A 24,397-nucleotide genomic window follows, 5' to 3' on the forward strand; every position below is an offset into this window, starting at 1 on the left:
GGTGGCCTTGCTTGTTATACAGCAAAGGGATTAAACACCTCAGTGGGCAGGACATTCCCCAGCACTGAGGTCTGGCCAGGTTTGTCTTGTCATGTCGAGGGTCTGAGGGCCCCCACACAGGCCTGAGGCAACTCCCATGGGGAAGGGGTGAGGCACCTGGAGGGGCAGCCTGGCCTGGGGGCTGTGCTAGACATGGAGTCAGGATACCTGGTTCTAGCTCTGTCCCCACCTGGCTGTGGCTGGAGCATAACAGTGGGATGGAGTTGGGGAAAATGGTCATGTGCAGAATTTCCAGTGGTGCTGGTGTCGTAGACAGTTCTGAGCCTGTGGGGCTAACTTGCCACAGGGCATTTGGGCATGGAAGCCAAAGCCACGCCAGAGGTCCAGAACTACCTCTGCCCTAGAGGACTCCCCTTCCTCTGAGGAATTCTAAATTTCACATATGGATGTTTTTGACTGTGCCCCAGGAAGTGACAGGATTCACAATGGAGAAAACCAGGGCATTGACCCCAGAGAGTTGTGGTGCCTGTCAACAAACTGATTCCTGTAAGCCCAGACTCTTGCATCTTCCCACTCAGAGAAAAGCACTAAATTTATTGACTAGTTTGTTCTTGATACTGGAAATAGTATCAACCTGATACTCTTGCTGTTTTGTTTTCTATGTTGAACCTTTCTGACAATTCTTTGATGTGGTTTCACAGTTTCTTTACATACAGTTGTGCTTTCAATTTCCCCCTCTTTGCACTAACATACAACTGTGATGTTTCTACTGCCTCTCCCAGTAAATATAAAAACACTATACTACGTTTTACAAATATCATTGGCAGCATTACTGAGCTTTCCATAATTGAGGTTTTACAGAGTTAAATATGTTTAAAACATGACTACATTTTGATGAAACTATAGTTTTTCATTATTTCTACCGCCCTTTCAAATATTTCAGTTTCTGTAGAATGCCTGGATGTCCCTAAAACTTCCATGGTAAAATCCAAAGCCACCAGCCATTTACTCTGCCTTCCAGGTTATCAGTGGTAAATGATTTTTTTAAATGATAAGATGAAAACTGGTTATTACACTGAGCATAGATCCAAATATATGCCCAAGAGTGGGATAGCTGGGTCACATGGTAGTTCTATGTATAGTTTTCTAAGGTACCTTCACACTGTTCTCCATAGTGGTTGTACCAGCTTACATTGCCATCATCAGGGCAGAAGGGTTCCCTTTTCTCCACACACCCCTCCAGCATTTGTTATTTGTGGACTTATTAATGATGGGCATTAGGACTGGTGTGAGGTGGTATCTGGTAGTAGTCTGATTTTCATTTCTGTAATAATCAGGGATGTTGAGCATTTTTTCATGTGTATGTTGGCCATCTGTTATCCCTTTTATTTGACTAGCTTTCTACTGTTCAGAGAACTTTTGTAATTATTCTATTGTTCTCCTCACAACTATCCTGTGAGGTAGTTTTGTTTATTCCTTATTTACAGCTGGAGAGACTGCAGCACAGAGACATTTTGTTGGCTTCACTATGGTTACACAGCTCACTAATGGCCAACTCCATAAACTCTTTTATGGAGTCCCAGGCTATAGGATCTGGGCCAGAATCCTTACTCCTATATTATGCCTTTTCCTGCCAGCTGTAAAAGCTGTTCCACCATTAAAATTCTTGTCCATTTCACTGTGTATCAATTATGACAGTAGTTACCTACAAAAGGGAAAAACATATGTAAATATATGTTATAGTCATATAAAAGGCCAAAAATTTTATGGTATACCAATGAAGGTCATGCTCACACATTTTCTCTCAGGCATGTGTTACTGGTATCCACTGATGGACTGAGTATCTGAATAGAACTTCATTTTAAGAGAACTGGTCCCAACTCCTATGTATTTATGCTGTCTAATTTTTAAAAAATGAATAAATACATTGGAAGCATTCAGAATGATCACCACTCCTTTAAGCCTGTAGGATGTCAGAAAAGCAACAAATCAATTTTTGCATGATTCCTCTCTCTCACTACATTTTCATGCATGAAATTATTTTTAAAACAAAAATCGAAGCAAGTTCCCTTTAAAAACAGTCCTCTGAAACTTCAAATATGCTTGCACATGCTTTATTTCCTATGGGAGAACTGAAGATGACAAATAATCATAAATGTTTAGAACTTCCACTTGAAAGGAAATCATCAACATTTTGAAAGGATACATTTCAAAATCCTACTGGTTATTCTCTTTTAACTAATCTTGTCATCCTCTCAAAATTCTCAATCAACTGCATTCTATATTTATTTCCTATTACATTTTGTTTTTCAATGAAAGCTCTTCAAATTAACCACTAGAGACTTATTATACTTAAACTGAACAGAAACTTCAGGAAAAAAATTCACAGAAGCATAGAAGGAAGCAGTATATGTAAACTTTTTTTTCTTTTTTTTACCAAATCAGTATAACTGACTAAAGCTGTGGCTTTTGCTTTCACATTTGGCAGAAGCAAAACAAAAAAAGCATCCCCTAAAGCCCCCAAATAACAAAAATCTCAAGCAAGTAGAATGTCCAACTTTATAACACAAAGTAAGATTCAAAACCTGTTCCCTCAATGATTTCTGTTGTCAGTTTGGGCATGCAGCAAATTTATTGTTATAACTGTGAGGGAAAATAAAATATTAAGAATATGGACAATATCCTATTTAACACTAATTCAAAAACTAGGAAGAGGAAGGAGAAATAAAAAGACATCACACATAAACACCCAGAATTATCCTACATAATTAGAAAAATTTGTAGATAAATTAGTAAAAATAAATTCCCAGTAAAAACCCAAAAAGCATGTCTATAAATACAATATGAAACAACCAATTTAGGGAGATGGTCATGTTTTTTCTGGAAAACAACATTTACATCTCTAGTTCTTACACCAGCAAATAACTGCGGAGGAGCAGACCAAAGTGCATAATAAGAGAGTTAAATGAGTTGTATCTGTGGTACTTTAAATGCAACTTTTCCTCAATTACTTGAAGGTTGAAACAGACTTAAACAGACTCATATGGGCCAAACAAGTCATCTGATATGCTACTGAATGGCTGAGGGTCTATTAGTTGGGTTCTTTCACTATCAAGTTCTTCTTCTGTATCATCTGTGTACTTGCTTATTTATTTATTTATTTTTGGAGTGCTGATCTAAAGACAGACTTTCTAAAGTTTCAATATCTTCAATGCCTACAATGTAGTGGCTCATAAAAAGTATTAGAGCTTGTAGTCTTTAACCTGACATAGCTAAAACAGCAGAAAGAAGTGTTTTTTTCCTCAAATAAGTTGTGTCTTTTTCTTCTCTAACAAGGGAATTATTATGTTCCAACTCCTGATCAATTTCATTCTGCGCTTTACCTAGCATGAACTCTAATTTCTGGATCCTTTCCTCTGTAGGCAAGCCCTTGTGCATGTCATGATTTATTTCTTTAACTGCAATGAAAACACTGTCATCCAGACCACCCTTCTTTCTTACTAACTTTATTTCCATGCTGTTTCCCCATTTAGAGTGACTTTTTGGACCAGAGACCTCTGTGTCGCTGCCTTTGCTGTCTGATGTGTTGGGTATGTGTTTTGGCAAAGGATCTACTAGATCAGTTTCTGACTCAGAAAGGTGAGTTTTAGAGACCTGATGCAGATTTAACAAAAAAGAGCTTGTATTGATAATATGTCTTGTCAAACCTGTTATTCTATTGACTGACATGCCAGCTTCAGCATCAACACAAGGGAGCAGGCCTAAGAAGGTTTCTTGTCCTTCCAGCAAGAGATTTTTCAGGGCCCGCTCTATCTGCTGATCAGTTGCTCCACAAAGAGGAGTCTTGGCTAGACAATTTTCTTGACATTTATTATGGCAAACATAAGCACAGAACATAAACTGGGAATCAGCTTTAGTCCAATTTTTTTTTCTTACAGTAGTCACACCAAGTTGGGTTCTGTAACTGAGTATCTTGGAAACTACGTTTATTTTCTGCTAAACCCATCTGTCCAAAAAAGTGTTGCTCTTTAGTCAAGGGAGAAACCACTTCACCAAATGGAGGTCTTTTTTTTCTCTAAGTTAGTTACTACATGATGCAATTGCTCTCCTTCTTTCAAATATCTGAAATGAACAGTAATATCACCATTGAACCCATTGTCATTGAACCCATTTTGCATACTCAGATTGTGTAGTGTGGTTCTTGTGACAATGGCCTTAGGTGATGGGGCTTCCAGTCTGAATTTGGAAAAGTATTCCATGGTTGATATGTCTAAGCATTCTAAAGTCATCACTTCAAGTTTAAAGCTAACATGCCCCCAACAGACAAGACCCCATAATTTGATCCGTGTACCACACATTGTGATGCTCAATTATCTGTGGCAGGCCTCTATGTCAAAGAAACAGCTGCCTCTGGTTGTTGTCCATCTTCCTAGCTTATTACAATAAGGAATTTCTGATGATTCCCATGTTTTAGGGTCATCTGAACTGTCCTTAGGAGGATAGGAAATTTCTGAAGTCAAATCTTTCACCACTTCCTGCTTTGCTAAAAACTGTTTAGCTGCAGCTTCTTCTATGTGATCCAGATTTTTTTTCTTGCTTTTCAGTAGGTTTATCTGTAGGAGGTGGCAGCAAAACTGGGCTTTCAACAGGAATATCTCATTCTGCCCAATATGCAACCTCAGCAGAAGGCAAAGGAATTTTCACTTGCGGTCATGGTGGCACAGGCTGTTTGAAAGTGGGTCCCTGGGTGGGTTTTGATATTTGTGCTTGTTCTGTTATCTCAGAAGATTTCAGGGCTAAGGATTTATGTCCTTCTTTGGATGGCAGTTTTGGTGGTGCCAGGTGCCTTCCTATAGCTGATTTCTGGTTTTAAACTAGTGATATATTTCCAAGAGTTTTTCACAGAAAGTATTGTTGGCATACATTTGGGAATGTGCCTTAATGACTGTGCCTCATCTTTGACCTCAGTTTGTGCTCTGACATCACTCTCCGAGTTCTCAAATTCTGAATCCAGGACTCTATTTTCAGCATCTATTGCCAACCCATTTGTTTCCTCTTCATAGTTTGGCTGGCATGAGCTTGACAGAAAGTTTTCTTTCAACTATCCAAAATTATCTTGCAGCATCACACTCTGTTTTCTCTGGTGAACAGGCCTTTCATAATATACCAGGACTTGGTTGCCAGCATACTTGATAAGCTTCTACACTTGCAGTGTAGATGTAATTTTCATACCTCCAATAGCAATTAGTTGATCTTCTCACTGAATATCTGCAATTTCAGCAGGTGATTTTGGGGCCACAGTCTCAATTATGACATGCCCAGCGTATGCATCAGTTGACTGGACAAGATGAAGTGTAAATCCAACACTTTGTAAATTCCCCTTTATTAATTCAACCATCTCAATAGAACTCCTATGTTTTTTTGTGTGTTTGTTTTTTGTCTTTTTTTTTTTTTTGCCATTTCTTGGGCTGCTCCCACGGCATATGGAGGTTCCCAGGCTAGGGGTCTAATCAGAGCTGTAGCTGCCAGGCTACACCAGAGCCACAGCAATGCAGGATCCAAGCAGCATCTGCAACCTACACCACAGCTCACAGCAATGCCGGATCGTTAACCCACTGAGCAAGGGCAGGGATCAAACCCGCAACCTCATGGTTCCTAGTCGGATTCATTAACCACTGCGCCACGACAGGAACTCCTTAGAATTCCTTTGTTTTTCTTCCCAAACACTACTGCTCAGCTCAAGTGTGCAATGAATATTTGCCTCTCTATCATAGGATCCAAAAATAAGTAACTTACTACATCTAACACTGTAACTTTAAGTCAGCCTTCTGTAAGTGCCCGTTGTTGTATATGGATATGCTCTTCATCTTCTTCAAATCCTTGCAAGAAGGAATGGGAAAAATGGCTTAAACCTCATCTTGTGACTCAAAAGTGTGTGCTTGCTCCTGTAGATTTTCTTGAGCTGGTTGAGGATGATGTAGTTGAGCTGGGGCATGGACTGCCCTTGGAACTGGGACCACACCCCGAAGTCCATCAGTGGGTCCTCCACGAGGGAGAACCAGTGGGTGAAGGGCATAAGGGTGAGGGAGAAGCTCAAGCTCCCCACCATTGGGGACAGCTTGATGAATAGATAGGTGGACTTGCAGAAGACCAGGTCCATGTCTATGGCCAAGTAGAAGCCCCCATTGTACTCCACCTCCACCTGTTTTTTTTTTTTTTTTTTTTTTTTTGTCTTTTGTCTTTTTTGTTGTTGTTGTTGCTATTTCTTGGGCCGCTCCCGCAGCATATGGAGGTTCCCAGGCTAGGGGTTGAATCGGAGCTGTAGCCACCGGCCTACACCAGAGCCACAGCAATGCGGGATCTGAGCCGCGTCTGCGACCTACACCACAGCTCACGGCAACACCGGATTGTTAACCCACTGAGCAAGGGCAGGGACCGAACCCGCAACCTCATGGTTCCTAGTCGGATTCGTTAACCACTGCGCCATGACGGGAACTCCCACCTCCACCTTGAAGGTAAGCTCTGCAGTGGAAGTGGTGGGCAGTGCCTACCCCTTGGGGCCCTCGGGCTCCAGGTGACTGAGGGCCCAACTGGCTGGAGGAGCCAAATGTTCTTGATGAAGGGCACCCTCTTGCCCAGGAACACATCCCTCACACACATGCTCAGCCCCTCCATCAGGTGCCTGGTTGTCATGGTCTGCAGCAGCTCCTGGAACTCCACCTTGATGTTTTTGGTGACCTCCTGGCAGGCTAGTGTGGTGTTCTCAGCTCCGGGAACAGGAACAGAATGGTGGCATTGAGGAAGTAGCAGTTCTTCTGCCATCGGGGGGTGGGGATCGTGTAGGTTGGGTCCTGCCACCCTCAGGGGGCCTGCTGGAGGACTCCTTAGCCGAGCTGCTGCAGCCACAATGGTACTCCCTCAGGGCTATAGTGGAAGCCATCAGCTGCATGGGTGGCCTGGTCAGGCTGTGGCTAGGGCTATTTGTGGTAAAGCAGCAAGAACTGGGTGAGGAGCACGAGGAATGAGCCAAGCATGGCCCATGCCATGATTATGAGCAGCAGCCCCATCCTGCCACCACCTCTTCCTGGGGTGCCCAGGCCCTTGCCGCTGTGCCTACTGTCTGGTTTCTTCGTGCCCCTCTCCCTGCTGCCACCATCTTGAGGACATTGTGTGAGCAGCTCTGTTGGCCTCCTCAGGTTGCTCCTGTTGGTGCTGAGGCTGAGGTGGAGGTGGCAGCAGGGCTTTAGGGTGCAGATTTGTGCTTTCATCTGACCAACACATTGCATTTAGGAGAATTAATTTTTAGAAGATTTCAAATCATATACTTTGTGATCATAAGCTATAAGGACACTGTACTCCCCATTGTCAAAATTTTCATACTAATTTTGGAAATTCCTCTTATCTGAAAAATGAGTAGGTTGATTTGTTTATATTTAATGAACATTTTAATTCTGAGATGGTATTTCCCTTAGGAACCCCCGAGATAAGAAAAGTAGAGAGCCTAAGAATGATTTGGCTTTTAGATTACTATAGAACTTTGGTCTTTTTCTCCACTTTATGCTCTATTTGATTTTTTAAATTAAAAAAAAAATTTGGACTATGAATTTACCTGAAAAAGAATTGGACACCTGGGAACCAAGAGGACACAAAAATTTATTCTTGGATTATTAAATATATTTTAAAATGTCACATATTTAAACAACGCCATCTCTCTTTGGCAAAATAAATATGTTATATATGTGAATAAGTACAAGACTGAGTGGCAATACCTATCATCCTTGAAAGTATTGTGACAATACTTATCATCCTTGAAAGAAGATATTAGGATTAAAACCATTGTCATTTCTGTTCTGTGCCAAAGGCTCTGGGGACTTATTTCTAGCATTTATTGTGATTTTCCCATGTACTGTTTACTGCATAAATATTTTGTTATCAGTATTGCCTTATCTGATTCTCACAAGATCCCTTTAATAGGCATTTTTATTATGCTTGGTCATAATGTTAGAATCCAAGTGTTTGAAAATTTTTAATAACTTTTCCCCATCACATAATATAACTAAGTAGAAAACCCTGGATTTGTACCTAGGTCTCTACGAATGTGGAGTTAGTGTTTTTACTCATTTCATTTCATTGTCTCTCCTGCTTTGATCCAAGAACAAGTTGATAACTGCTGAAACCATATATTTATTTTCTTTACTTTTAATAAAAAGTCATTGGTGCAATGGCCTTATATGAATGGTCTTATATTCTTATTTTCTTAGTGGCAGCCTGTAGCTGGATATGGAATTCATTTGTGCAGACTGTTTTGGAATGTCTGATATACTGGAAGCATAATTGAATGTTTAAAATAAGCAAAGGACAGATATTCATATACACAATCATATATTTGTAATATTAACATTGTTAATTAACTTTTTAGCTATAAGTGGCATTTGTAACAGTGAACTTATTTTTAATTCATATATTAAGCTTCATTATTCTTTTACTGTCCTTTTTTTTTGTCTTTTTAGGGCATATGGAAGTTCCCAGGCTAGGTGTCAACCAGGCTAGGTGTCAAATTGGAGCTACAGCTGCTGGCCTATGCCAGAGCCACAGCAAGCCAGACCTGAGCTGCATCTGCGACCTATACCACAGCTCACAGCAATGCTGGATCCTTAGCCCACTGAGCAATGCCAGGGATCAAACCTGCAACCTCATGGTTCCTAGTTGGATTCATTTATTTCCACTGAGCCACGATGGGAACTTCTATTGTCCTATTTAACAAATATAGATAATATGGACATATACTGACACACAATTACATACAATTCAACTGATGCATTTTTCTTATATGTATAAATAAGGACCACCTTTCCAGTGGCATGAACTAAAGGGCTTGTCCTTGCAACCATTCAGATCCTCCTGCTCACAGTCTAGCTGCTTTCCCTTGCATAGGGACATGTAGCCAAAAGATATTGCAAAGACCATTGTCAAGAGCTTACTGCCTATGTTTTCTTCTAGAAGATTTGTGGTTTCAGGTCTTTATTCCATTTTGAGTTTACTTTTGTGTGTGGTATGGGGAAGTTTTCATGTTTGATTATGTTGCATATAGCTCTCTAGATTTCCCAACACATTTTTCTGAAGAGACTGTCTTCCCTATTATATATTATTGCCTTCTTTGTTGTAGATTAATTGTCCCTATAAGTATGAGTTCATTTTAGGTTCTCAATTCTGTTCCATTAACCTATGTGTCTATTTTATTGTGCCATTACAAACCTGTTTTGATGACTGTAGCTTTGTGGTATAGTTTGAAACCAGAAAGCATAATGGCTTTAGCTTTGTTTTTCTTAAGATTGATTGGGTTGTATAGATTCTTCTTTGTTTCCATAAAAAATAACATTATGTTTTTCTAGTTTTGTAAAAAATGTCTTTGGTATTTTTATACTGAGTTGTATGGGATCCATAGATTATCTTGGGTATGATCATCATTTAACAATATTAATTCTTCCAATTATTGATCATGGTATATTTTTCCATTGGTTTGTGTCATCTTCAGTTTATTTCATCAGTACCCTGTAATTTTGTGGGTTTTTTAAAATAATGATTTTTATTTTTTCCATTATCACTGGTTTATAGTGCCCTATAATTTTCTTGGTATAAGTATTTACCTTCTTAGTTATGTTTATTCCTAGGTGTTTTAGTCTTTTTAATGCAATTGTAAATGAGACGGTTTCTCGATTTGTTGATCATGGTGTATGATACTTTCAAAGTAATATTGAACTTAGGAAACATTTTTTTTTAAAGATTGTAGCATCTATTTTCATCTGTGATATTAGCCTATAATCTGGTTTTGGTATCTACATAATGCTAGCATTATAAAAAGAATTCAGAAGCATTCCTTCCTCAGTGGTGTTTTAGATTGGTTGACAAAAATAGATGTTAATTGTTTTTCTTTCTTTTTTTTTCTTTTTAGGGCTGAATCTTTGGCATATGGAAGTTCTGAGACTAGGGGTCAAATCACAGCTGGACCTGCCATCCATGGCAACATGGGATATAAGCCACATCTTCTACCTATGCCACAGCTTATGGCAATGCCAGATCCTTAACCCAATGAGTGAGGCCAGGGATAGAAGCCAGATCCTCATGGATACAAGTCAGGTCTGTTAACACTGAGCCACCATGGGAACTCCAAGTTTTAAAGCTTTTTTGATATTTGGTATAATTCATACATGAAGGTGTCTGGTCCTGTTTGCTTTATAGACTATTTTTTAATTACTGATTCAATTTCACTACTGGTAATTAATCTGTTCATATTTTCTACTTCTTCCTGATTCAGTCTTGGGATATTGTGCATTTCTAAGGCTCTATAGTTTCCTTCCACACTGTTCATTTCATTGGCATATTATTGTTTATAGTAATCTCTTATGATCCTTTATCTTTCTATGAGGTCAATCTTCTTAGCTTGAGGCTTTTTTTAGCAGCCTACTATATGATCTATGCTGGAGCATGTTCCATGTGCACTTGAAAATAATGTGTATTCTGCTACTATTTGATGGAATGTACTATATATATATGTTCTTTATATATGTTAATTTCATCAAATATAAAGTGCCATTTGAGGCCAATATTTCCTTAACAGTTTTATGTCTGAATAATCATTCATTGGTATAAGTGGAGTTTTTAAATTCCCTAAGATTATTGTGCTATTGTTTATTGCCCCCTTAATGTCTACTAATATCTGCTTGATATAGAGGACCTCCTACACAGGTATATACATTTAAAAGTGTTGTATCTTTCACTGGGATTCATTCTTTTTATCATCTTTTAATGTCCTTCTTTTTCTCTGTTAGAGTCTTTGTTTTAAAATCGGTCTTGTATCTCATACTGAGTGAAATGAGCCAGAAAGACAAAGACAAATACCATATGATATCACTTATAACTGGAATCTAATATCCAGCACAAATCAACATCTCCTCAGAAAAGAAAAGCATGGACTTGGAGAAGAGACTTGTGGCTGCCTGATGGGAGGGGGAGGGAGTGGGAGGGATCGGCAGCTTGGGCTTATCAGACACAACTTAGAATAGATTTACAAGGAGATCCTGCTGAATAGCATTGAGAACTTTGTCTAGATACTCATGTTGCAACAGAAGAAAGGGTGGGGGAAAAATGTAATTGTAATGTATACATGTAAGGATAACCTGACCCCCTTGCTGTACAGTGGGAAAATAAAAAAATTATAAAAAAAAAAAGAATTTTAGGAGTTCCTGTCATGGAGCAGTGGTTAATGAATCCGACTAGGAACCATGAGGTTGCGGGTTCGGTCCCTGCCCTTGCTCAGTGGGTTAACGATCCGGCGTTGCCGTGGACTGTGGTGTAGGTCGCAGACGCGGCTCGGATCCCGCGTTGCTGTGGCTCTGGTGTAGGCCGGTGGCTACAGCTCTGATTCAACCCCTAGCCTGGGAACCTCCATATGCCGCAGGAGTGGCTCAAAGAAATAGCAAAAAGGCAAAAAAAAAAAAAAAAAAAACCAAACAAACAAACAAACCAAAAAAAAGAAATGGAGGCAACCCCCGCCAAAAAATAAAATAAAATAAAATCGGTCTTGTCTAACAAAATCATTGTCACCCTCAATTTCTTTCTTCATTTTCCTGAAATAGTTTTTCCATTCCCACACTTCATTTCACTGCGTTTTTGTATCAGAAATGAGTCTTTTGTAGGAAGCTGATATTTAGGCCTTCTTTTCATATCCATTTGGCCACTCTATATCTTTTACTGGTGCATTTAGTCCATTTACATTTAAAGTAATTATCAATAGGTATATACGCCCTGCCATTTCATTAGTTGACTTTGGCTTCTCTTTGTAGTTCATTTTTGTTTCTTTTCTTTTGCTTTTTTTCTCTTACGATTTGATGACTACTTTATTGTTTGAATTGCTTTCTCTTTCTTTGCGTGCATACCTAGGATAGTTTTTTATTTTGTTGTTACCATTAAGGATGTGTATGTTAGGGGTGTGTGTGTTAGGGGTGTGTGTGTGTGTGTGTGTGTGTGTGTGTGGTTAGCTGAGCTCTTAAGTTCAAATGAATTTTATTTATTTTTATTTGATTTTTGTGTGTTTTTTTGGACCCACTCCAAGGCATGTGGAAGTTCCCCAGCAGGTATTAAACACACACCACAATTGCAACCTGCTCCACAGTGGCAGCAATGCCTGATCCTTAACCCACTGCTCCACACAGGAAGTTCCTCAAATGCATTTTAAAAACTTTGAGTAGTTACTCAGACCTGCCATGTTTACTTTTTTCACCCTGGCCACTTATTCTGAATATAATTTTACTACTTTTTTCTGTTGACCTTCTTACTACCTTTATACTTGGTTGACCTACTAACTTTAATCTATGTTTTCCTTTCCAATGAGATTTTTCAGTTCCTGATATTAATATCTCTATTGTGGCCTTTTCTTTTATGCTTATAGAAGTCCTTTAAATGTTGCCTGTAAAGGTTGTTTCATGGCGCTGGAGCCCTTTGAATCTTTCCTTGTCTGTAAAACTTTTGACCTTTCCTTCAAATTTGAATAAAAGCCTTATCTTGTAGTGTATTCTGTGTTATAGATTTTCCCTTTCATCACTTCAAATATATATTACCACTTCCTTCTGCACTGCATTGTTCTGATAACTTTATGTGTTGCCTTGTAAGAAACATGTTTCGTTTCCCTCATTGCATTTAATATTTTCTCCTTATCTTTAATTTTTGTCATTTTAATTGCAATGTATCTTGATGTGGTTCTCTTTATGCTGTTTCTGCTTGGGATTCTCTGTGCTCCCTAGACTTCTGTGTCTGTTTCTGTTCCCAGGTTAGGGACCTCTTCAGCTCTTTTGTCTTTAAATTTGTTTTCTGCCCATTACTCTCTCTCTTCTCTTTCTGGGACCCCTGTAATGCCAATTCTGGAACACTTGAAGCTGACCAGGGGTCTCTTAAACTGTCCTAATTTCTTTTAATTTGTACTCCTCTTTAGCTTAAATGAGTTACACTATTCTGTATTCTAGCTCACTGATATCTTCCTGTATATCATATTATCTACACTTGATTCCTTCTAGTTTAATTTTTATTTCAGTATTACTCTTTATCCATTTCTGGTTATTCTCCATGTTTTCTAACTCTATAAAATCTTCTAACTTTTCACTCTGTTCATGTAATTTTCTCCCAAGTTATTTGAGCATGTTCACAATCATTATCTTGACCTTTTTAGCTGGCAGAATTTTATAACCATTTATTTTAATACTTCTTCTGGGGTTTTAATTGCATTTCTTCATTTAGAACATATTCCTTTGTTGCATCATTTTGCTGAATTTTCTGTGCTTTATTTCCATGTATTTGGCATTGTCATTATGTTTCCTAATCTTGAAGAAGTGGATATTTATAGGAAATGTCCCATTGGCATATTGCTTTCTGTTCACCAAAGCTATGTGTTCTACTGATCTCTGATATGTGGGCTTCATGGATCCATGTTGTTGAGGGCTGGCTCCTTTGCACACACTGGTAGATGGGGCTGGAACTGGTCCTATTGATTTGCAGGCCCTACTTGTGTGGTGGCCACTTGCTGCTGGTGGACAGAGACAGGTCATAGCATGGCTAGTTGTATAATTGAAGAGTCCAAGTCCTGGTGTAGGCCCTTGGTAGGTGGGGCTGGGTCACAAAGAAGCTAGCTATGAAACTTCACCAGTCATGGGTCTAGTGTGGTTAATTGGCTGTCAAAACACATTCTTTGGTAGATTAGCTGAGGGCATGATTCTGTCCCAGAGCTGATGTCATTCTACTGATGGCGAGGATTTTCCAGGGTGTTCTGATGTGGTTCTAGCCTGCTGGTGGTCAGACTGAGTATTGACAAGCTGACTGCAAGGCATAGTGTTGCAGAGGGTGGTATCTTCTGTGGTTTGCTCAGGCTATGTCCCTGAATGTAGGGCCCAGTTAACTATTTGTGGATGATGCTGTTTCCTGAGGAAAGTGGTGTCATTGATTGCTGATCTGAGCCAGTTTCCAGAGTCTCTAGCTATGTGACATGGGTCTTAGTGTTGGCGGCAGCTCACTGGTGGAAGAACTAGGGACCAAGAGGTTCTGAGACTTGTACAGTCCCACTGGTGAGTGGGCTACATCCTGAAATGGTTGACTGAAATATGACTACAGTCTCACGGCTGGAACTACACATTGGTGTTTGGGGCTATGACACAGTGGGCCCTGTGCTTAGATACAGCACACTGTTGGCTGAATCTGGGTTCGGGAGTGTCTAGTTGTTGTGCCCAGGGTCCTGTAGGTGTTGGGATACATGTGGACAAGGTCATGGCCCATGTTGTCCCATTGTAATACATTCCCTGATGGGTGAGGCTGGATCTAGGGCTGGTGATATTTGAATGATTAGTGAGCCTAGGTCTGAGAGTGGTTAAGGTCTCAAGAGGTCCTAGAGTAGCCAATTGGATGGCATTTGAGGATGTATCCTTGCTTGGCCCAGGACTTCTCAATATTAGTGTGAATGGATAGTGAGCAAGTTGTGGCTAACCACTAAAAAACTTGAAGGAGCATTCCAATATGACACTTTCCCACATGTTTCCCTATTTTAGGACACCTCACCAAAATGGCTACTGCCAGCATCTATGAACCAAGGAGAGTTCAGTTTCCTCCTAGCTCTCCATGAGGCTCTCCAAAATCAGCAAGTGGTTTCTCTCAGGCTCCTTTCAAATTACTATAACTGAAAATCTGCAATGAGTCTTTGGATGTGTGTGATTTTGTGTGTAAGATTTAAGACTGGAGTCTCTATTTCCCACAACCATTTAGTTTTCCCAAAAGGATGCCCTAGTATCTTTCAAAGCAAAATATTTTGGAGGCTCATTTTTGCAATACAGCCCCACCCTGGCTTGGGTAGCTCCATGAGTTTTTGAGTCCCTTCATTTTTTTGTGAGAAATTTTGCAGTTGTATTATCCTCTTATTTTTGGGTTTCATACATACTCAGGCTATGAGACTTGACTATATCTTGTCTCCTCCACTTCAACTTGTCTTATTGTTATTCCTTCTACATCCTTAGTCATAGAGGATCTTTTCTGTCACCAATAGTTGCTTCATAAATTGTTGTAATTTTCATATGTCCATGGGAAGAAGTGAGATCAGGGTCTTTCTACTCTACCACCTTGGCCATTCCCCCCCTGTATGTCTGTTTCTATGCCAACATTCCACTGTTTTGATTACCATAGGTTTATAATATGTTTTAGAATCATGAAGTATTATTGTTTTGGCTATTTGGAAACTCTTGAGAATTCATACAAATTTTGCATTGGATTTCTCTATTTCTGCAAAAATATTTTTGGGATTTTGATAGGGTTTATGGTGAATTTGTAGCTCATTTTAGGGATTATTGATAGTAAATAATATAAATGATACTAAATATTCCATGTGATGAATTTTTTTTTCCATTTGTGCCTTCTACAATGTTTCAGCCAAATTTTGCAGTTTTTAGTATACAAAGCTTCTGTCACCTTGCTTAAGTTTATTCTTTAGTACTTTTTCTTCTTAATGCTTATTATAAATGGAATTATTTTTAAAATTTTCTCATTATATTATTCACATAAATTCAACATCATTTCATGAAAAAAAACACTCACAATAAATTGGGTACAAAAGTAATGTACCTGCATATAATAAAGTCTATATATGACAGACCCACAGGATATGACATATTCAGCATTGAAACATTGTAAGATTTCCCATTAAAATCTGGAGCCAGACAAGAGTGTATATTCTCACCACATCTTTGCAACATAGATCTGAATTTATAGTTTTCTACATATATAACAGATAATCTCTGATGTGATATAGTTTTATTTTTTACTGTCTGTAACAGTGATTCTGATGGTAACCAATTCCTATTATTTGGCTCTCATCTTAAGCATTACATTTAGGAAAGACTATCTCTAATTATATTATCTTTAGTAAAAAATTTCCCTCTATGTCTGTTGGAATACCATATTTGTTGTCTTGACTAAAACTACTTTATAACTAGCTTACTCTTTATTGTCTGACTCTATCATTAAAATATAAGACTGAATCATGAAGAAACATTTTTAAGTTTTCCTTGTTTTATTAATTGCTGTTTCCTCAACCGTAGTTAGCATATAATAAGTATGCTAATTTTAAAAAATAAAATAATTTGATAAATAGAGTTATTATATCTAAATTGGTGATATTTTTTCTTTATCTAACCAAATGTAGGGCAGAATAAATTGAGTATTAAATAAAATAAAAGCAAAATTTGCTAGAACAAGTGGAGAGATATACAGTGAGTTAATCTTTACAGAAAATAATTTAACGGATATGTTGCTCTTGGTTTTTAAAATGGTTCTAAATCTGTTGTTTTTCAATGTTACATTTTTTCTGACTTTAATTCTATAATTAGTTTAGTAGCATATTTACATACAAATGTACTTTTTAAATTTTGTGGAAAATCCCAGTGATTTTAATTAGGCAAGAATCAGTCTTGGACACATTCCAGTTCTAAGACTTAATGATAAATGAGACAGATGCTCACAAGCCTTCCCCCATGCTCCCAGCCTTCTTTTCCTCCTGCTCGCCTGAGACGCTCTACCGGCTCAGGTCTCGCTCCAGCCTCCACCTCCCCATGCCTCTCCGCTCGCTCATCTCCCACATTGTCTCTGCCTCGTTTTCTCTCCTAGTTGAGGGGAAAAGGAAAATCACCATCATCTTCCAGGAGCCCCCTTGGCCTCAGAAAAACAAGACCAGACATGATCCTGGGTTCCCACTCCTGAAGGATTGGCTGAGCATGGAGCAAGCAGGCAGCCTGGTGGAGCCTGCATGAAAGGTCATGGGAGGAAAGCCCCTGCAGCCCCTGACTCTCTCCCCTTGCCCAGCTGGTCCTTGGCCCCAGCCCTGCTTTCCCAGGAGCAGGCCAAACACACCTCCATTGATGGTCTAGTGCATCCGGGGGAGCTAAAGATTTGGTACAAGAGGATGAGATTAAGATGGTGGAATAGAAGGACTGGAGCTCATCTTCTCTCCTAAAAAAAAAAAATTCACTACTAAAACTGAGCAGTCTTCACCCAAATGGACTGGAAACCTTAAAAAAGATATCCTACTCCAGAATAAAAAGAAGAGGACACAAAAAGAGACAGGATGAGTGATTTCATGATATAAACAACCCCATACCTCCTGGGTGGGAAGCTCTACAGACTGGAAACTAACTAGTTCAAAGAGACTCACCTACAGGAGAGAGAGTTCTGAGCCCCACATCAAACTCTTATGTGTGGGAATCTGGCATGGGGAGAAAGGGCCCCAGAGCATCTGGCATTGAAGGCCAGTGGGGCTTGTGCACAGGAGCTCCATGGGACTGGGGGAAATGGAGACCCCATTCTTAAAAGGTGCAGACAGACTTTCACATGCATTGGGTCCAAGGGCAAAGCAAAGTCTCCATGGGAATCTGGGTCAAACTTGACTGCAGTTCTTGGAGGACATCCTGGGAAAACAGGGGTGAATGTGGCCTGTTGTGAGGGAAGGACATTGAAAGCAAAGCTCTTGGGAATATTCAGCAGCCATGCCTTTCTCTGGAGGTAGCCATTTTGGGAAAATCTAGCCCCACCCATCAGTAAGCTGCTGAGAAGCCCCAGGGCAAACAACAACCCTGGTGGGATCACAGCCCTGCCCCTCAGTAATCAGGCTACCTAAAGACCCCTCAGTCACACAGCTGGCTCTAATCCCATCCAGAGACTAAACCCCACCACCAGAGGGATTAGAATCAGCTCCACCTACCAGGGGGCAGGCATAAGCCCCTTCCATCAGGAAGCCTACAGCAAGCCTCCCATACCGAATTCAGCCACAGGGGGGCAGACATCACAAGTAAGAGAGGCTACAATTCTCTCTGGAAAAAAGGACAGCACACCAAAAACCTATAAAAATGAAAAGACAGAGAACTATAACTCAGATGAGGGAGAAAGGAAAAACCCCAGAAAGTGAGCTAAACGATGAAGAGATTCATAGCCTCCAGGAAAAAGACTTTAGACTGTTGATGCTGAAGATGATGCAAGACATTGGAAATAAACTGGAGGCAAAGATGGATAAGTTACAGGAAACACTGAGCAAAGAGATACAAGGTATAAAACTTAAACAAGAAGAGATGCAAAATACAATAACTGAAATAAAAAATTCACTAGAAGCAGCTAACAGCAGAATACAGGAGGCAGAAGAAGGAATAAACGAGGTGGAGGACAGATTAGTGGAAATTATGGATGTGGAACAGAAAAGAGAAAAAAGATTGAAAAGAAATGAAGAGAGTCTCAGAGAACTCTGGGACAATGTGAAACACACCAACATCTGTATTATAGGGGTGCCAGAAGGAGAAGAGAGAGAGAAGGAGACAGAAAAAATATTCCAAGAGATAATAACCGAAAACTTCCCTAACATGGGGAAGGAATCGCTCACTCAAATCCAGGAAGCACAACGAGTACCATACAAAATAAACCCAAGGAGAAATACACCGAGACACATATTAATCAAACTGAGAAAATCTTGAATGCAGCCGGGAAAAAAAGCAAATAACATACAAGGGAACCCCAATAAGGCTATCGGCAGATTTTTCAACAGAAACTCTGCAGGCCAGGAGGGAGTGGTATGATATACTTAACGTGATGAAAGGAAAAAACCTCAACCAAGATGACTCTACCCATAAAGGCTCTCATTCAGATTTGAAGGAGAAATCAAAACCTTCACAGATAAGCAAAAGCTGAGAGAATTCAGCAACACTAAACTAGCCTTACAACAAATACTAAAGGAACTTCTCTAGGCAGAAAAGAACACAAGAAGAAGGAAATAAAAAAGAGCAGCAAAAACAAATCCAAAGCAATTAATAAAGTGGCAATAAGAACATACATATCAATAATTACCTTAAATGTTAATGGACTAAACGCCCCAACCAAAAGACATAGACTGGCTGAATGGATGCAAAAACAAGACCCATATACAGGCTGTCTTCAAGAGACCCACTTCACTTCTAGGGACACATACATATTGAAAGTGAGAGGATGGGAGAAAATATTTCACACAAACGGGGATCAAAAGAAAGCTGGAGTAGCAATACTCATATCAGACAAAATAGACTTTAAAATGAAGACTATTTTAAGGGACAAAGAAGGACATTACATAATGATCAAAGAATCAATCCAAGAAGATATAACAATTTTAAATATCTACACACCCAACACAGGTTCACCACAATATACAAGGCAACTGCTAACAACCTTAAAAGGAGAAATCGACAATAACACAATAATAATGGGGGACTTTAACACCCCACTTACAGCAATGGACAGCTCAACCAGACAGAAAATCAATAGGGAAACACAGGACATGAATGATGCATTAAACCAGATGGACTTAATAGATATTTATAGGACATTCCATCCAAAAGCAACAGAATACACATTCTTCTCAAGTGCACATGGAATATTCTCTAACATTGATCGTATCCTGGGCTACAAATCCAACCTCAGTAACTTTAAGAAAATTGAAATCATATCAAGCATCTTTTCTGACCACAACACTATATGACTGGAAATCGACAACAAGAAAAAAAGGCAAAAAACACAAACACATGGAGACTAAACAACATGCTACTAAACAACCAATGGATCACTGAAGAAATCAAAGAGGAAATTAAAATAGACCTGGCAGGAAATGACAACGAAGTTACAACATTCCAAAACCTATGGGATGCAGCAAAAGCTGTTCTAAGAGGAAAGTTTATAGCAATACAAGCCCACCTCAGGAAACAAGAAAAAGCCCAAATAAACAAGCTAATTTTACATCTAAAGATACTCCAGAGAGAAGAACAGACAAGACCTCAAGTTAGTAGAAGGAAAGAAGTCATAAAGATCAGAGCAGAAATCAATGAAATAGAAACAAAGAAAACCATAGAAAAGATCAATGAAATGAAAAGCTGGTTCTTTGAAAAGATCAACAAAATTGATAAACCCCTAGCCAGACTTATCAAGCTAAAAAGAGAGAGGACTCAAATCAATAAAATGATAAATGAAGAAGAAGAAGTAACAATGGACATCACAGAAATACAAAGGATCATAAGAGACTACTATATGCAACTATATGCCAATAAAATGGAAAACCTAGAAGAAATGGACACATTCTTAGAAAAGTACAATCTTCCAAGACTAAACCAAGATGAAATAGAAAAGATGAATGGACCCATCACAAGAACTGAATATGAAATTATGATTAAAAAACTCCCAAGAAACAAAAGTCCAGGACCAGATGGCTTCACAGGCGAATTCTATCAAACATTTAGAGAAGAGTTAACACCTATCCTTCTGAAACTATTCCAAAAAATTGCAGAGGAAGGGATTCTCCCAAACTCATTCTATGAGGCCACCTTCACCCTGATACCAAAACCAGACAAAGATTCCACAAAAAAAGAAAACTACAGGCCAAATTCACTGATGAATATCGATGCAAAATCCTCAACAAAATACTAGCGAACCACGTCCAACAATACATTAAAAGGATAGTACATCATGATCAAGTGGGATTTATGCCAGGGATGCAAGTGTTCTTCAATACGCGTTAATCCATCAGTGTGATACACCACATTAACAAACTGAAGAATAAAAACCATATGACCCTCTCAATAGATGCAAAAAAAGCCTTTGACAAAATCCAACACCCATTTCTGATAAAAACCCTTCAGAAAATGGGCGTAACGGGAACCTACCTCAACATGATAAAGGCCATATATGACAAGCCCACAGCTAACATCATTCTCAATGGTGAAAAGCTGAAAGAATTCCCGCTGAGATCAGGAACAAGACAAGGATGTCCACTCTCGCCACTACTCTTCAAAACTGGTGCAACCACTGCGGAAAGCAGTATGGAGATTCCTCAGAAAACTAAACAGAGAACTACCATTTGATCTAGCAATCCCCCTCCTGGGCATCTACCCAGAGGAAATCATGACTTGCAAAGACACATGTACTCCGATGTTCATTGCAGCACTGTTTCCAATAGCCAAGACATGGAAACAACCTAAATGTCCATCGACAGAGGAGTGGATCAAGAAGAGGTGTTATATATACCCAATGGAATATTAGTCAGCCATTAAAAAGAATGAAATACTGGCATTTTTAGCAACATGGATGGACCTAGAAATTATCATGCTAAGTGAAGTCAGCCATACAATGAGACACCAACATCAAATGCTTTCACTGACATGTGGAATCTGAAAAAAGGACAGACTGAACTTCTTTGCAGAACAGATGCTGACTCACAGACATTGAAAAACTTACGGTCTCCAGAGGAGACAGGTTGGGGGGGTGGGGGGATGTGCTTGGGCTATGGGATGGAAATCCTGTGAAATCAGATTGTTATGATCATTATACAACTACAGATGTGATACATTCATTTGAGTAATAAAAAAAGAAGAAAAAATAATACTTAATGATAAATAATGTTAGAAATATAAATGTCCAGTGATCTTTGCCCCTGTGGAAACAACGTAATATCCTTTTAAGAACTGATAGAATTTTTTCAGAAGGTTCTTTGTTAGGCTTTAAGCAATGCATTAGAACAAAACAAGAAAGAAAGAGGAAAGAAATAAAGGGAGAAAGAAAAAAAAAAGCAAAGAAATAGAAACAGCAGAAGAATATAGGCTCTCAAATACTCGAGTCAACTATTCCTGGCCACACCAATATGACAGGATGAGAAGACTAAATGATTGAAGGGTATTTTTCTATTTTGAAGTTTGAGAAAAAAAGAGTAAGTTGAGATAAATATTCCTGGGATCTGGCTAGATCCTACCTTGCCAAGTAAACATAGGATTTGATCATCTTCCTGATAAATTATCCAAATGTATTAAGCCTTTGATTTTTTTTATAGTCATCCTGGTATTTCTTTTAAACAATCTATAGTGAAATTAAAATGTTGTAGGAATAATCAGAAGACTCCATGGAGAAAATGAACAGATAGATGAATAAGATAAATTATTTTCACAAGAAAAAATCCAGTCTTTCACTCTTGGCATCAATATGGGATGAATTACAGTTCTTTATGTATAACTTAAAAGGTGCCCCCTCAGACTGTGAACAAAAGTCCACAAGGTAATACTCTCAGTAAATATTGAGAAGCAGACTTTAGAGTTGTGTGACTTTTTTATTATGAAAAATTAATCATTTTGAAATAAATTAAATTTAGATTCCATTTCTCAAGTTTTATCTTTTAAAATTTTGTGACCTCTGGTAGATTAATGAGATATCCTGAGCCTCATTTTTTCAGCTATAAAATGGTCATTGCTGTTCTTATGAAAGTAAATATTAAATGTGACAAGTAAATTGTGAGTGTTTGATTGGAATTCACTGTAAGAGTTTATAGCAGTGGAGTGATAAAATTAAAGAAGATTCAAAGAGAATCCTTTGGGCTGCTTCAAGATAACACATTGTTGGAGGGCAGAATAAAACTGTAGAGACTTGGCAGGAGGCCATTGCAGTAAGCCAGGAAGGAAATCAGGGTAGGAAATCATCAAAATTGTGGTATATTTTGAACATAAAGGCAACAGGATTTGTTAAAAAGATGAATAAGAAATATGAGAACATGAAAGGGAAAGCAAAATGCTGTGATTTTTTTGTCTGAGCATTTATATTGAAGGTGGTACCATTTAATGATGTGTGGGACACTTTTTATATTATGGAAATCTTAAAATTTTGTCTTATATGTACCAACTTGAAATCCAACTGCATTTGGCAAAAAATGAAGATATTTATGCAAAATTTAAAATATGGTAGTGACAGCGGATTGAGAGACAAAACTGAACTGATTCAGTATTTATTGATCAAGACAATCAGAAAGAAGTCTAGTGGTTCTGTGACAATCTGAGCAGTGACCTATTCATAGTTTGATCAACTTACAAGAGTTATGTAAATTAGTTTAAATGGGCCTCAAATATTACACCTTTGCAACTTTATAAATTTTGTTTTTATGGAATATTCCCAACTCTTCTTGTTCATTCACTTTTCCCTAAAAACTCAGCTAAGGCATTGCTTCCTCCAGGAAGCCTTATCTGGTTCCAGCTTGAATGATATATTCCTACACTGTTATCCTTAGCCTTGCATCATTATTCTTGTAATGCACTTATTACACTGGCCTGGAATTATGTGATCCCTCAATATATGTCATGTTACAAAGGGGAGAGAACTGAGCCTCATCAACTTCATAATCACAATGATTATGACACATTGGATTCAAACAAATTCTTCATATTCATTGTTTTAATTAAATTGATAAAAGATAAAACTTATAATTCATTTTAAAGCTCCCCTACCTTGTTTTATAGATAAAAACATGTAATATGTGAAGTCATCCTCTTTACAGACTAGATGAAGCAAAGGAGCAATATAACTTATTTCATCCTCTTGGGGTTCACACAGAATCCAAAAAAACAAAATGTCTTTTCATTATGTGCTTGTTCTTCTATATTGTTACTGTGGTGGGAAACCTGCTCATTATTATGACTATAACTCTCAGCAAGACCATGAAATCACCAATGTACTTTTTTCTTGCTACTTTTTCATTTATGGATGTCACATTCCTCTTCATCTAGCCCGAGATTAATTTCAGACTTGCTCTTTGGGGAAAATACGACATCCTTTGAAACTTGCATGACTCAGCACTTTATAGAACACTCTTTTCAGTGGATCAAAAGTCTTCCTTCTGTTGGTAATGGGCTATGACCACTACATGGCCATCTGTAAGTCCTTGCAATTTTTGGTTATCATGAGGCAAAAGGTGCATGTTGCACTACTGTTGCTGTCCTGTGTTGGAGGTTTTCTGCACTCAGTATTTCAATTAAATACTATTTATGGACTCCCATTCTGTGGCCCCAATGTCACTGATCATTTTGTGTGTGATATGTATCCCTTATTGGAACTCATTGGCACTGACACATTTCATTGGCCTTACAGTGGTGGCCAATGGGGGACTGATCTGCACTATTGTTTTTCTGTACTTACTCATCTCCGATTGAGTCATTTTGCACTCTCTAAAGAACCTGAGTCACAAAGGGAGGCATAAAGCCCTCCAGACCTGTGGTTCCTACATCACTGTGGGTGTCTGCTTCTTTGTTCCCTGTATTTTCATATGTGTAAGACCTACTAAGACCATTCGCATTGACAAATCATTGAGTGTATTTTTTACAATCATAACCCCTATCTTGAACACATTAATCTATAGTCTAAGAAATTCTAAGATGACTAATGCTACGAAGAACCTCTGGAGAAAATAAAGGCAGATCAGGTATTAAAAGTAATTGCATTTTCTCTCATGAAGAAATTAATTTAACATAAGGGTATATTTCTTTGGAATGTAAAAATC

The 24,397-nt window shown here is 38.6% G+C and overlaps 2 pseudogenes; one reads left to right on the top strand and one right to left on the bottom strand.

Moving 5' to 3' along the window:
* Positions 1-3,029: 3,029 nt before the first annotated feature.
* On the bottom strand, positions 3,030-7,067 carry LOC110258858 (PDZ domain-containing protein 8-like; annotated as a pseudogene).
* A 16,503-nt stretch (positions 7,068-23,570) lies between these two features.
* On the top strand, positions 23,571-24,308 carry LOC146399369 (olfactory receptor 4A47-like; annotated as a pseudogene).
* Positions 24,309-24,397: the final 89 nt, after the last annotated feature.

This window comes from Sus scrofa, chromosome 10, assembly GCF_054392235.1.
Source record: "Sus scrofa isolate SSC_HxYL_T2T_F1_AM1 chromosome 10, Sscrofa_HxYL_maternal_Yorkshire_Landrace_v2.0, whole genome shotgun sequence".
Classification (NCBI taxonomy): Eukaryota; Metazoa; Chordata; class Mammalia; order Artiodactyla; family Suidae; genus Sus; species Sus scrofa.